Below are 10,006 nucleotides of genomic sequence, written 5' to 3'. Positions count from 1 at the left end.
TTGTATTTTGCAGTTGTTGGAAAACAGAGCAAAATCGAATGAAGCGGCGACGAAAAGCCTACGACACTCGGTATTCCCAGCCGGTCACCCATGCAAGTACTAACCGAGCCCGACATTGCTTAACTTCCGAGATCGAACGAGATCGGGTGCATTCAACGTGGTATGGTTGTAGGCGATAAAGTAGTAGTCTATTCGGCTATTTGTATTTCGCATTTGTTGGAAAACAGAGCAAAATCGAATGAAACGGCGACGAGAAGCCTACGACACTCGGTATTCCCAGCCGGTCACCCATGCAAGTACTAAACGGGGTATGGTTGTAGGCGATAAAGTAGTAGTCTATTCGGCTATTTGTATTTCGCAGTTGTTGGAAAACAGAGCAAAATCGAATGAAACGGCGACAAAAAGCCTACGACACTCGGTATTCCCAGCCGGTCACCCATGCAAGTACTAACCGAGCCCGACATTGCTTAACTTCCGAGATCGAACGAGATCGGGTGCATTCAACGTGGTATGGTTGTAGGCGATAAAGTAGTAGTCTATTCGGCTATTTGTATTTCGCAGTTGTTGGAAAACAGAGCAAAATCGAATGAAACGGCGACGAAAAGCCTACGACACTCGGTATTCGCAGCCGGTCACCCATGCAAGTACTAACCGAGCCCGACATTGCTTAACTTCCGAGATCGAACGATATCGGGTGCATTCAACGTGGTATGGTTGTAGGCGATAAAGTAGTAGTCTATTCGGCTATTTGTATTTCGCAGTTGTTGGAAAACAGAGCAAAATCGAATGAAACGGCGACGAAAAGCCTACGACACTCGATATTCCCAGCCGGTCACCCATGCAAGTACTAACCGAGCCCGACATTGCTTAACTTCCGAGATCGAACGAGATCGGGTGCATTCAACGTGGTATGGTCGTAGGCGATAAAGTAGTAGTCTATTCGGCTATTTGTATTTTGCAGTTGTTGGAAAACAGAGCAAAATCGAATGAAGCGGCGACGAAAAGCCTACGACACTCGGTATTCCCAGCCGGTCACCCATGCAAGTACTAACCGAGCCCTACATTGCTTAACTTCCGAGATCGAACGAGATCGGGTGCATTCAACGTGGTATGGTTGTAGTCGATAAAGTAGTAGTCTGTTCTGCTATTTGTATTTTGCAGTTGTTAGAAAACAGGGAAAAAACGAATGGAACGGCGACGAAAAAAAAGCCTACGACACTCGGTATTCCCAGCCGGTCACCCATGCAAGTACAAACCGAGCCCGACATTTCTTAACTTCCGAGATCGAACGAGATCGGGTGCATTCAACGTGGTATGGTTGTAGGCAATAAAGTAGTAGTCTATTCGGCTATTTGTATTTCGCAGTTGTTGGAAAACAGAGCAAAATCGAATGAAACGGCGAGGAAAAGCCTACGACACTCGGTATTCCCAGCCGGTCACCCATGCAAGTACTAACCGAGCCCGACATTGCTTAACTTCCGAGATCGAACGAGATCGGGTGCATTCACCGTGGTATGGTTGTAGGCGATAAAGTAGTAGTCTATTCGGCTATTTGTATTTCGCAGTTGTTAGAAAACAGAGCAAAATCAAATGAAACGGCGACGAAAAGCCTACGACACTCGGTATTCCCAGCCGGTCACCCATGCAAGTACTAACCAAGCCCGACATTGCTTAACTTCCGAGATCGAACAAGATCGGGAGCATTCAACGTGGTATGGTTGTAGGCGATGAAGTAGTAGTCTATTCGGCTATTTGTATTTCGCAGTTGTTAGAAAACACAGCAAAATCGAATGAAACGACGACGAAAAGCCTACGACACTCGGTATTCCCAGCCGGTCACCCATGCAAGTACTAACCGAGCCCGACATTGCTTAACTTCCGAGATCGAACGAGATCGGGTGCATTCAACGTGGTATGGTTGTAGGCGATAAAGTAGTAGTCTATTCGGCTATTTGTATTTCGCAGTTGTTGGAAAACAGAGCAAAATCGAATGAAACGGCGACGAAAAGCCTACGACACTCGGTATTCCCAGCCGGTCACAAATGCAAGTACTAACCGAGCCCCACATTGCTTAACTTCCGAGATCGAACGAGATCGGGTGCATTCAACGTGGTATGGTTGTAGGCGATAAAGTAGTAGTCTATTCGGCTATTTGTATTTCGTAGTTGTTGGAAAACAGAGCAAAATCGAATGAAACGGCGACGAAAAGCCTACGACACTCGGTATTCCCAGCCGGTCACCCATGCAAGTACTAACCGAGCCCGACATTGCTTAACTTCCAAGATCGAACGAGATCGGGTGCATTCAACGTGGTATGGTTGTAGGCGATAAAGTAGTAGTCTATTCGGCTATTTGTATTTTGCAGTTGTTGGAAAACAGAGCAAAATCGAATGAAACGGCGACAAAAGGCCTACGACACTCGGTATTCCCAGCCGGTCACCCATGCAAGTACTAACCGAGCCCGACATTGCTTAACTTCCGAGATCGAACGAGATCGGGTGCATTCAACGTGGTATGGTTGTAGGCAATAAAGTATTAGTCTATTCGGCTATTTGTATTTCGCAGTTGTTGGAAAACAGAGCAAAATCGAATGAAACGGCGACGAAAAGCCTACGACACTCGGTATTCCCAGCCGGTCACCCGTGCAAGTACTAACCGAGCACGACATTGCTTAACTTCCGAGATCGAACGAGATCGGGTGCATTCAACGTGGTATGGTTGTAGGCGATAAAGTAGTAGTCTATTCGGCTATTTGTATTTCGCAGTTGTTGGAAAACAGAGCAAAATCGAATGAAACGGCGACGAAAAGCCTACGACACTCGGTATTCCCAGCCGGTCACCCATGCAAGTATTAACCGAGCCAGACATTGCTTAACTTCCGAGATCGAACGATAACGGGTGCATTCAACGTGGTATGGTTGTAGGCGATAAAGTAGTAGTCTATTCGGCTATTTGTATTTCGCAGTTGTTGGAAAACAGAGCAAAATCGAATGAAACGGCGACAAAAAGCCTACGACACTCGGTATTCCCAGCCGGTCACCCATGCAAGTACTAACCGAGCCCGACATTGCTTAACTTCCGAGATCGAACGAGATCGGGTGCATTCAACGTGGTATGGTTGTAGGCGATAAAGTAGTAGTCTATTCGGCTATTTGTATTTCGCATTTGTTGGAAAACAGAGCAAAATCGAATGAAACGGCGACGAGAAGCCTACGACACTCGGTATTCCCAGCCGGTCACCCATGCAAGTACTAAACGGGGTATGGTTGTAGGCGATAAAGTAGTAGTCTATTCGGCTATTTGTATTTCGCAGTTGTTGGAAAACAGAGCAAAATCGAATGAAACGGCGACAAAAAGCCTACGACACTCGGTATTCCCAGCCAGTCACCCATGCAAGTACTAACCGAGCCCGACATTGCTTAACTTCCGAGATCGAACGAGATCGGGTGCATTCAACGTGGTATGGTTGTTGGCGATAAAGTAGTAGTCTATTCGGCTATTTGTATTTCGCAGTTGTTGGAAAACAGAGCAAAATCGAATGAAACGGCGACGAAAAGCCTACGACACTCGGTATTCGCAGCCGGTCACCCATGCAAGTACTAACCGAGCCCGACATTGCTTAACTTCCGAGATCGAACGATATCGGGTGCATTCAACGTGGTATGATTGTAGGCGATAAAGTAGTAGTCTATTCGGCTATTTGTATTTCGCAGTTGTTGGAAAACAGAGCAAAATCGAATGAAACGGCGACGAAAAGCCTACGACACTCGATATTCCCAGCCGGTCACCCATGCAAGTACTAACCGAGCCCGACATTGCTTAACTTCCGAGATCGAACGAGATCGGGTGCATTCAACGTGGTATGGTCGTAGGCGATAAAGTAGTAGTCTATTCGGCTATTTGTATTTTGCAGTTGTTGGAAAACAGAGCAAAATCGAATGAAGCGGCGACGAAAAGCCTACGACACTCGGTATTCCCAGCCGGTCACCCATGCAAGTACTAACCGAGCCCTACATTGCTTAACTTCCGAGATCGAACGAGATCGGGTGCATTCAACGTGGTATGGTTGTAGTCGATAAAGTAGTAGTCTGTTCTGCTATTTGTATTTTGCAGTTGTTAGAAAACAGGGAAAAAACGAATGGAACGGCGACGAAAAAAAAGCCTACGACACTCGGTATTCCCAGCCGGTCACCCATGCAAGTACAAACCGAGCCCGACATTTCTTAACTTCCGAGATCGAACGAGATCGGGTGCATTCAACGTGGTATGGTTGTAGGCAATAAAGTAGTAGTCTATTCGGCTATTTGTATTTCGCAGTTGTTGGAAAACAGAGCAAAATCGAATGAAACGGCGAGGAAAAGCCTACGACACTCGGTATTCCCAGCCGGTCACCCATGCAAGTACTAACCGAGCCCGACATTGCTTAACTTCCGAGATCGAACGAGATCGGGTGCATTCACCGTGGTATGGTTGTAGGCGATAAAGTAGTAGTCTATTCGGCTATTTGTATTTCGCAGTTGTTAGAAAACAGAGCAAAATCAAATGAAACGGCGACGAAAAGCCTACGACACTCGGTATTCCCAGCCGGTCACCCATGCAAGTACTAACCAAGCCCGACATTGCTTAACTTCCGAGATCGAACAAGATCGGGAGCATTCAACGTGGTATGGTTGTAGGCGATGAAGTAGTAGTCTATTCGGCTATTTGTATTTCGCAGTTGTTAGAAAACACAGCAAAATCGAATGAAACGACGACGAAAAGCCTACGACACTCGGTATTCCCAGCCGGTCACCCATGCAAGTACTAACCGAGCCCGACATTGCTTAACTTCCGAGATCGAACGAGATCGGGTGCATTCAACGTGGTATGGTTGTAGGCGATAAAGTAGTAGTCTATTCGGCTATTTGTATTTCGCAGTTGTTGGAAAACAGAGCAAAATCGAATGAAACGGCGACGAAAAGCCTACGACACTCGGTATTCCCAGCCGGTCACAAATGCAAGTACTAACCGAGCCCGACATTGCTTAACTTCCGAGATCGAACGAGATCGGGTGCATTCAACGTGGTATGGTTGTAGGCGATAAAGTAGTAGTCTATTCGGCTATTTGTATTTCGTAGTTGTTGGAAAACAGAGCAAAATCGAATGAAACGGCGACGAAAAGCCTACGACACTCGGTATTCCCAGCCGGTCACCCATGCAAGTACTAACCGAGCCCGACATTGCTTAACTTCCAAGATCGAACGAGATCGGGTGCATTCAACGTGGTATGGTTGTAGGCGATAAAGTAGTAGTCTATTCGGCTATTTGTATTTTGCAGTTGTTGGAAAACAGAGCAAAATCGAATGAAACGGCGACAAAAGGCCTACGACACTCGGTATTCCCAGCCGGTCACCCATGCAAGTACTAACCGAGCCCGACATTGCTTAACTTCCGAGATCGAACGAGATCGGGTGCATTCAACGTGGTATGGTTGTAGGCAATAAAGTATTAGTCTATTCGGCTATTTGTATTTCGCAGTTGTTGGAAAACAGAGCAAAATCGAATGAAACGGCGACGAAAAGCCTACGACACTCGGTATTCCCAGCCGGTCACCCGTGCAAGTACTAACCGAGCACGACATTGCTTAACTTCCGAGATCGAACGAGATCGGGTGCATTCAACGTGGTATGGTTGTAGGCGATAAAGTAGTAGTCTATTCGGCTATTTGTATTTCGCAGTTGTTGGAAAACAGAGCAAAATCGAATGAAACGGCGACGAAAAGCCTACGACACTCGGTATTCCCAGCCGGTCACCCATGCAAGTATTAACCGAGCCAGACATTGCTTAACTTCCGAGATCGAACGATAACGGGTGCATTCAACGTGGTATGGTTGTAGGCGATAAAGTAGTAGTCTATTCGGCTATTTGTATTTCGCAGTTGTTGGAAAACAGAGCAAAATCGAATGAAACGGCGACAAAAAGCCTACGACACTCGGTATTCCCAGCCGGTCACCCATGCAAGTACTAACCGAGCCCGACATTGCTTAACTTCCGAGATCGAACGAGATCGGGTGCATTCAACGTGGTATGGTTGTAGGCGATAAAGTAGTAGTCTATTCGGCTATTTGTATTTCGCATTTGTTGGAAAACAGAGCAAAATCGAATGAAACGGCGACGAGAAGCCTACGACACTCGGTATTCCCAGCCGGTCACCCATGCAAGTACTAAACGGGGTATGGTTGTAGGCGATAAAGTAGTAGTCTATTCGGCTATTTGTATTTCGCAGTTGTTGGAAAACAGAGCAAAATCGAATGAAACGGCGACAAAAAGCCTACGACACTCGGTATTCCCAGCCAGTCACCCATGCAAGTACTAACCGAGCCCGACATTGCTTAACTTCCGAGATCGAACGAGATCGGGTGCATTCAACGTGGTATGGTTGTTGGCGATAAAGTAGTAGTCTATTCGGCTATTTGTATTTCGCAGTTGTTGGAAAACAGAGCAAAATCGAATGAAACGGCGACGAAAAGCCTACGACACTCGGTATTCGCAGCCGGTCACCCATGCAAGTACTAACCGAGCCCGACATTGCTTAACTTCCGAGATCGAACGATATCGGGTGCATTCAACGTGGTATGATTGTAGGCGATAAAGTAGTAGTCTATTCGGCTATTTGTATTTCGCAGTTGTTGGAAAACAGAGCAAAATCGAATGAAACGGCGACGAAAAGCCTACGACACTCGATATTCCCAGCCGGTCACCCATGCAAGTACTAACCGAGCCCGACATTGCTTAACTTCCGAGATCGAACGAGATCGGGTGCATTCAACGTGGTATGGTCGTAGGCGATAAAGTAGTAGTCTATTCGGCTATTTGTATTTTGCAGTTGTTGGAAAACAGAGCAAAATCGAATGAAGCGGCGACGAAAAGCCTACGACACTCGGTATTCCCAGCCGGTCACCCATGCAAGTACTAACCGAGCCCTACATTGCTTAACTTCCGAGATCGAACGAGATCGGGTGCATTCAACGTGGTATGGTTGTAGTCGATAAAGTAGTAGTCTGTTCTGCTATTTGTATTTTGCAGTTGTTAGAAAACAGAGAAAAAACGAATGGAACGGCGACGAAAAAAAAGCCTACGACACTCGGTATTCCCAGCCGGTCACCCATGCAAGTACTAACCGAGCCCGACATTTCTTAACTTCCGAGATCGAACGAGATCGGGTGCATTCAACGTGGTATGGTTGTAGGCAATAAAGTAGTAGTCTATTCGGCTATTTGTATTTCGCAGTTGTTGGAAAACAGAGCAAAATCGAATGAAACGGCGAGGAAAAGCCTACGACACTCGGTATTCCCAGCCGGTCACCCATGCAAGTACTAACCGAGCCCGACATTGCTTAACTTCCGAGATCGAACGAGATCGGGTGCATTCACCGTGGTATGGTTGTAGGCGATAAAGTAGTAGTCTATTCGGCAATTTGTATTTTGCAGTTGTTAGAAAACAGAGCAAAATCAAATGAAACGGCGACGAAAAGCCTACGACACTCGGTATTCCCAGCCGGTCACCCATGCAAGTACTAACCAAGCCCGACATTGCTTAACTTCCGAGATCGAACAAGATCGGGAGCATTCAACGTGGTATGGTTGTAGGCGATGAAGTAGTAGTCTATTCGGCTATTTGTATTTCGCAGTTGTTAGAAAACACAGCAAAATCGAATGAAACGACGACGAAAAGCTTACGACACTCGGTATTCCCAGCCGGTCACCCATGCAAGTACTAACCGAACCCGACATTGCTTAACTTCCGAGATCGACGAGATCGGGTGCATTCAACGTGGTATGGTTGTAGGCAATAAAGTAGTAGTCTATTCGGCTATTTGTATTTCGCAGTTGTTGGAAAACAGAGCAAAATCGAATGAAACGGCGACGAAAAGCCTACGACACTCGGTATTCCCAGCCGGTCACCCATGCAAGTATTAACCGAGCCAGACATTGCTTAACTTCCGAGATCGAACGATAACGGGTGCATTCAACGTGGTATGGTTGTAGGCGATAAAGTAGTAGTCTATTCGGCTATTTGTATTTCGCAGTTGTTGGAAAACAGAGCAAAATCGAATGAAACGGCGACGAAAAGCCTACGACACTCGGTATTCCCAGCCGGTCACCCATGCAAGTATTAACCGAGCCAGACATTGCTTAACTTCCGAGATCGAACGATAACGGGTGCATTCAACGTGGTATGGTTGTAGGCGATAAAGTTGTAGTCTATTCGGCTATTTGTATTTCGCAGTTGTTGGAAAACACAGCAAAATCGAATGAAACGACGACGAAAAGCTTACGACACTCGGTATTCCCAGCCGGTCACCCATGCAAGTACTAACGGAGCCCGACATTGCTTAACTTCCGAGATCGAACGAGATCGGGTGCATTCAACGTGGTATGGTTGTAGGCGATAAAGTAGTAGTCTATTCGGCTATTTGTATTTCGCAGTTGTTGGAAAACAGAGCAAAATCGAATGAAACGGCGACGAAAAGCCTACGACACTCGGTATACCCAGCCGGTCACAAATGCAAGTACTAACCGAGCCCGACATTGCTTAACTTCCGAGATCGAACGAGATCGGGTGCATTCAACGTGGTATGGTTGTAGGCGATAAAGTAGTAGTCTATTCGGCTATTTGTTTTTCGCAGTTGTTGGAAAACAGAGCAAAATCGAATGAAACGGCGACGAAAAGCCTACTACACTCGGTATTCCCAGCCGGTCACCCATGCAAGTACTAACCGAGCCCGACATTGCTTAACTTCCGAGATCGAACGAGATCGGGTGCATTCAACGTGGTATGGTTGTAGGCGATAAAGTAGTAGTCTATTCGGCTATTTGTATTTTGCAGTTGTTGGAAAACAGAGCAAATTCGAATGAAACGGCGACAAAAGGCCTACGACACTCGGTATTCCCAGCCGGTCACCCATGCAAGTACTAACCGAGCCCGACATTGCTTAACTTCCGAGATCGAACGAGATCGGGTGCATTCAACGTGGTATGGTTGTAGGTAATAAAGTAGTAGTCTATTCGGCTATTTGTATTTCGCAGTTGTTGGAAAACAGAGCAAAATCGAATGAAACGGCGACGAAAAGCCTACGACACTCGGTATTCCCAGCCGGTCACCCGTGCAAGTACTAACCAAGCACGACATTGCTTAACTTCCGAGATCGAACGAGATCGGGTGCATTCAACGTGGTATGGTTGTAGGCGATAAAGTAGTAGTCTATTCGGCTATTTGTATTTCGCAGTTGTTGGAAAACAGAGCAAAATCGAATGAAACGGCGACGAAAAGCCTACGACACTCGGTATTCCCAGCCGGTCACCCATGCAAGTATTAACCGAGCCAGACATTGCTTAACTTCCGAGATCGAACGATAACGGGTGCATTCAACGTGGTATGGTTGTAGGCGATAAAGTAGTAGTCTATTCGGCTATTTGTATTTCGCAGTTGTTGGAAAACAGAGCAAAATCGAATGAAACGGCGACAAAAAGCCTACGACACTCGGTATTCCCAGCCGGTCACCCATGCAAGTACTAACCGAGCCCGACATTGCTTAACTTCCGAGATCGAACGAGATCGGGTGCATTCAACGTGGTATGGTTGTAGGCGATAAAGTAGTAGTCTTTTCGGCTATTTGTATTTCGCATTTGTTGGAAAACAGAGCAAAATCGAATGAAACGGCGACGAGAAGCCTACGACACTCGGTATTCCCAGCCGGTCACCCATGCAAGTACTAAACGGGGTATGGTTGTAGGCGATAAAGTAGTAGTCTATTCGGCTATTTGTATTTTGCAGTTGTTGGAAAACAGAGCAAAATCGAATGAAACGGCGACAAAAAGCCTACGACACTCGGTATTCCCAGCCAGTCACCCATGCAAGTACTAACCGAGCCCGACATTGCTTAACTTCCGAGATCGAACGAGATCGGGTGCATTCAACGTGGTATGGTTGTTGGCGATAAAGTAGTAGTCTATTCGGCTATTTG

The 10,006-nt window shown here is 46.5% G+C and overlaps 34 non-coding genes and 13 pseudogenes across 34 annotated transcripts; all 47 read right to left on the bottom strand.

Annotated features, from left to right (window-relative positions):
- Nucleotides 1-55: 55 nt before the first annotated feature.
- Nucleotides 56-174, bottom strand: LOC144417188 (5S ribosomal RNA). The gene has a single exon (XR_013473080.1). It is a non-coding gene; the product is annotated as a 5S ribosomal RNA (ribosomal RNA).
- A 229-nt stretch (nt 175-403) lies between these two features.
- On the bottom strand, nt 404-522 carry LOC144417177 (5S ribosomal RNA). Its single transcript, XR_013473069.1, has one exon. It is a non-coding gene; the product is annotated as a 5S ribosomal RNA (ribosomal RNA).
- An 81-nt stretch (nt 523-603) lies between these two features.
- Nucleotides 604-722, bottom strand: LOC144417460 (5S ribosomal RNA; annotated as a pseudogene).
- Nucleotides 723-803: 81 nt separating this feature from the next.
- On the bottom strand, nt 804-922 carry LOC144416358 (5S ribosomal RNA). Its single transcript, XR_013472251.1, has one exon. It is a non-coding gene; the product is annotated as a 5S ribosomal RNA (ribosomal RNA).
- An 81-nt stretch (nt 923-1,003) lies between these two features.
- On the bottom strand, nt 1,004-1,122 carry LOC144414913 (5S ribosomal RNA). The gene has a single exon (XR_013470804.1). It is a non-coding gene; the product is annotated as a 5S ribosomal RNA (ribosomal RNA).
- Nucleotides 1,123-1,207: 85 nt separating this feature from the next.
- On the bottom strand, nt 1,208-1,326 carry LOC144416958 (5S ribosomal RNA). Its single transcript, XR_013472850.1, has one exon. It is a non-coding gene; the product is annotated as a 5S ribosomal RNA (ribosomal RNA).
- Nucleotides 1,327-1,407: 81 nt separating this feature from the next.
- On the bottom strand, nt 1,408-1,526 carry LOC144415654 (5S ribosomal RNA). The gene has a single exon (XR_013471546.1). It is a non-coding gene; the product is annotated as a 5S ribosomal RNA (ribosomal RNA).
- An 81-nt stretch (nt 1,527-1,607) lies between these two features.
- Nucleotides 1,608-1,726, bottom strand: LOC144416402 (5S ribosomal RNA). Its single transcript, XR_013472295.1, has one exon. It is a non-coding gene; the product is annotated as a 5S ribosomal RNA (ribosomal RNA).
- Nucleotides 1,727-1,807: 81 nt separating this feature from the next.
- LOC144417166 (5S ribosomal RNA) lies at nt 1,808-1,926 on the bottom strand. Its single transcript, XR_013473058.1, has one exon. It is a non-coding gene; the product is annotated as a 5S ribosomal RNA (ribosomal RNA).
- An 81-nt stretch (nt 1,927-2,007) lies between these two features.
- On the bottom strand, nt 2,008-2,126 carry LOC144418180 (5S ribosomal RNA; annotated as a pseudogene).
- Nucleotides 2,127-2,207: 81 nt separating this feature from the next.
- LOC144415595 (5S ribosomal RNA) lies at nt 2,208-2,326 on the bottom strand. Its single transcript, XR_013471487.1, has one exon. It is a non-coding gene; the product is annotated as a 5S ribosomal RNA (ribosomal RNA).
- Nucleotides 2,327-2,407: 81 nt separating this feature from the next.
- Nucleotides 2,408-2,526, bottom strand: LOC144414992 (5S ribosomal RNA). The gene has a single exon (XR_013470884.1). It is a non-coding gene; the product is annotated as a 5S ribosomal RNA (ribosomal RNA).
- Nucleotides 2,527-2,607: 81 nt separating this feature from the next.
- On the bottom strand, nt 2,608-2,726 carry LOC144417437 (5S ribosomal RNA). The gene has a single exon (XR_013473330.1). It is a non-coding gene; the product is annotated as a 5S ribosomal RNA (ribosomal RNA).
- Nucleotides 2,727-2,807: 81 nt separating this feature from the next.
- LOC144412809 (5S ribosomal RNA) lies at nt 2,808-2,926 on the bottom strand (annotated as a pseudogene).
- Nucleotides 2,927-3,007: 81 nt separating this feature from the next.
- LOC144417155 (5S ribosomal RNA) lies at nt 3,008-3,126 on the bottom strand. Its single transcript, XR_013473047.1, has one exon. It is a non-coding gene; the product is annotated as a 5S ribosomal RNA (ribosomal RNA).
- Nucleotides 3,127-3,355: 229 nt separating this feature from the next.
- LOC144416625 (5S ribosomal RNA) lies at nt 3,356-3,474 on the bottom strand. Its single transcript, XR_013472518.1, has one exon. It is a non-coding gene; the product is annotated as a 5S ribosomal RNA (ribosomal RNA).
- An 81-nt stretch (nt 3,475-3,555) lies between these two features.
- LOC144417661 (5S ribosomal RNA) lies at nt 3,556-3,674 on the bottom strand (annotated as a pseudogene).
- Nucleotides 3,675-3,755: 81 nt separating this feature from the next.
- On the bottom strand, nt 3,756-3,874 carry LOC144416246 (5S ribosomal RNA). Its single transcript, XR_013472139.1, has one exon. It is a non-coding gene; the product is annotated as a 5S ribosomal RNA (ribosomal RNA).
- Nucleotides 3,875-3,955: 81 nt separating this feature from the next.
- LOC144414912 (5S ribosomal RNA) lies at nt 3,956-4,074 on the bottom strand. The gene has a single exon (XR_013470803.1). It is a non-coding gene; the product is annotated as a 5S ribosomal RNA (ribosomal RNA).
- An 85-nt stretch (nt 4,075-4,159) lies between these two features.
- On the bottom strand, nt 4,160-4,278 carry LOC144416957 (5S ribosomal RNA). The gene has a single exon (XR_013472849.1). It is a non-coding gene; the product is annotated as a 5S ribosomal RNA (ribosomal RNA).
- Nucleotides 4,279-4,359: 81 nt separating this feature from the next.
- On the bottom strand, nt 4,360-4,478 carry LOC144415653 (5S ribosomal RNA). Its single transcript, XR_013471545.1, has one exon. It is a non-coding gene; the product is annotated as a 5S ribosomal RNA (ribosomal RNA).
- Nucleotides 4,479-4,559: 81 nt separating this feature from the next.
- LOC144416401 (5S ribosomal RNA) lies at nt 4,560-4,678 on the bottom strand. The gene has a single exon (XR_013472294.1). It is a non-coding gene; the product is annotated as a 5S ribosomal RNA (ribosomal RNA).
- Nucleotides 4,679-4,759: 81 nt separating this feature from the next.
- LOC144417143 (5S ribosomal RNA) lies at nt 4,760-4,878 on the bottom strand. Its single transcript, XR_013473036.1, has one exon. It is a non-coding gene; the product is annotated as a 5S ribosomal RNA (ribosomal RNA).
- Nucleotides 4,879-4,959: 81 nt separating this feature from the next.
- LOC144418053 (5S ribosomal RNA) lies at nt 4,960-5,078 on the bottom strand (annotated as a pseudogene).
- Nucleotides 5,079-5,159: 81 nt separating this feature from the next.
- On the bottom strand, nt 5,160-5,278 carry LOC144415594 (5S ribosomal RNA). The gene has a single exon (XR_013471486.1). It is a non-coding gene; the product is annotated as a 5S ribosomal RNA (ribosomal RNA).
- An 81-nt stretch (nt 5,279-5,359) lies between these two features.
- LOC144414981 (5S ribosomal RNA) lies at nt 5,360-5,478 on the bottom strand. The gene has a single exon (XR_013470873.1). It is a non-coding gene; the product is annotated as a 5S ribosomal RNA (ribosomal RNA).
- An 81-nt stretch (nt 5,479-5,559) lies between these two features.
- Nucleotides 5,560-5,678, bottom strand: LOC144417436 (5S ribosomal RNA). The gene has a single exon (XR_013473329.1). It is a non-coding gene; the product is annotated as a 5S ribosomal RNA (ribosomal RNA).
- Nucleotides 5,679-5,759: 81 nt separating this feature from the next.
- Nucleotides 5,760-5,878, bottom strand: LOC144412808 (5S ribosomal RNA; annotated as a pseudogene).
- An 81-nt stretch (nt 5,879-5,959) lies between these two features.
- LOC144417131 (5S ribosomal RNA) lies at nt 5,960-6,078 on the bottom strand. The gene has a single exon (XR_013473024.1). It is a non-coding gene; the product is annotated as a 5S ribosomal RNA (ribosomal RNA).
- Nucleotides 6,079-6,307: 229 nt separating this feature from the next.
- LOC144416624 (5S ribosomal RNA) lies at nt 6,308-6,426 on the bottom strand. Its single transcript, XR_013472517.1, has one exon. It is a non-coding gene; the product is annotated as a 5S ribosomal RNA (ribosomal RNA).
- An 81-nt stretch (nt 6,427-6,507) lies between these two features.
- LOC144417660 (5S ribosomal RNA) lies at nt 6,508-6,626 on the bottom strand (annotated as a pseudogene).
- An 81-nt stretch (nt 6,627-6,707) lies between these two features.
- LOC144416134 (5S ribosomal RNA) lies at nt 6,708-6,826 on the bottom strand. Its single transcript, XR_013472028.1, has one exon. It is a non-coding gene; the product is annotated as a 5S ribosomal RNA (ribosomal RNA).
- Nucleotides 6,827-6,907: 81 nt separating this feature from the next.
- On the bottom strand, nt 6,908-7,026 carry LOC144414911 (5S ribosomal RNA). Its single transcript, XR_013470802.1, has one exon. It is a non-coding gene; the product is annotated as a 5S ribosomal RNA (ribosomal RNA).
- An 85-nt stretch (nt 7,027-7,111) lies between these two features.
- Nucleotides 7,112-7,230, bottom strand: LOC144415965 (5S ribosomal RNA). Its single transcript, XR_013471859.1, has one exon. It is a non-coding gene; the product is annotated as a 5S ribosomal RNA (ribosomal RNA).
- Nucleotides 7,231-7,311: 81 nt separating this feature from the next.
- On the bottom strand, nt 7,312-7,430 carry LOC144415652 (5S ribosomal RNA). The gene has a single exon (XR_013471544.1). It is a non-coding gene; the product is annotated as a 5S ribosomal RNA (ribosomal RNA).
- An 81-nt stretch (nt 7,431-7,511) lies between these two features.
- LOC144416400 (5S ribosomal RNA) lies at nt 7,512-7,630 on the bottom strand. The gene has a single exon (XR_013472293.1). It is a non-coding gene; the product is annotated as a 5S ribosomal RNA (ribosomal RNA).
- An 81-nt stretch (nt 7,631-7,711) lies between these two features.
- LOC144418117 (5S ribosomal RNA) lies at nt 7,712-7,829 on the bottom strand (annotated as a pseudogene).
- Nucleotides 7,830-7,910: 81 nt separating this feature from the next.
- On the bottom strand, nt 7,911-8,029 carry LOC144412807 (5S ribosomal RNA; annotated as a pseudogene).
- Nucleotides 8,030-8,110: 81 nt separating this feature from the next.
- LOC144412806 (5S ribosomal RNA) lies at nt 8,111-8,229 on the bottom strand (annotated as a pseudogene).
- An 81-nt stretch (nt 8,230-8,310) lies between these two features.
- On the bottom strand, nt 8,311-8,429 carry LOC144417687 (5S ribosomal RNA; annotated as a pseudogene).
- Nucleotides 8,430-8,510: 81 nt separating this feature from the next.
- LOC144412168 (5S ribosomal RNA) lies at nt 8,511-8,629 on the bottom strand (annotated as a pseudogene).
- An 81-nt stretch (nt 8,630-8,710) lies between these two features.
- Nucleotides 8,711-8,829, bottom strand: LOC144414458 (5S ribosomal RNA). Its single transcript, XR_013470348.1, has one exon. It is a non-coding gene; the product is annotated as a 5S ribosomal RNA (ribosomal RNA).
- An 81-nt stretch (nt 8,830-8,910) lies between these two features.
- On the bottom strand, nt 8,911-9,029 carry LOC144414910 (5S ribosomal RNA). Its single transcript, XR_013470801.1, has one exon. It is a non-coding gene; the product is annotated as a 5S ribosomal RNA (ribosomal RNA).
- Nucleotides 9,030-9,110: 81 nt separating this feature from the next.
- LOC144417290 (5S ribosomal RNA) lies at nt 9,111-9,229 on the bottom strand. The gene has a single exon (XR_013473183.1). It is a non-coding gene; the product is annotated as a 5S ribosomal RNA (ribosomal RNA).
- Nucleotides 9,230-9,310: 81 nt separating this feature from the next.
- LOC144412805 (5S ribosomal RNA) lies at nt 9,311-9,429 on the bottom strand (annotated as a pseudogene).
- An 81-nt stretch (nt 9,430-9,510) lies between these two features.
- On the bottom strand, nt 9,511-9,629 carry LOC144417120 (5S ribosomal RNA). Its single transcript, XR_013473013.1, has one exon. It is a non-coding gene; the product is annotated as a 5S ribosomal RNA (ribosomal RNA).
- Nucleotides 9,630-9,858: 229 nt separating this feature from the next.
- Nucleotides 9,859-9,977, bottom strand: LOC144416623 (5S ribosomal RNA). Its single transcript, XR_013472516.1, has one exon. It is a non-coding gene; the product is annotated as a 5S ribosomal RNA (ribosomal RNA).
- Between the last annotated feature and the right edge of the window lie 29 nt (nt 9,978-10,006).

This window comes from Styela clava, chromosome 15 (assembly GCF_964204865.1).
Source record: "Styela clava chromosome 15, kaStyClav1.hap1.2, whole genome shotgun sequence".
Taxonomy (NCBI): Eukaryota; Metazoa; Chordata; class Ascidiacea; order Stolidobranchia; family Styelidae; genus Styela; species Styela clava.
The sequence above is the reverse complement of the archived record's forward strand: the minus strand, read 5'-3'. Positions and strand labels throughout refer to the sequence as shown.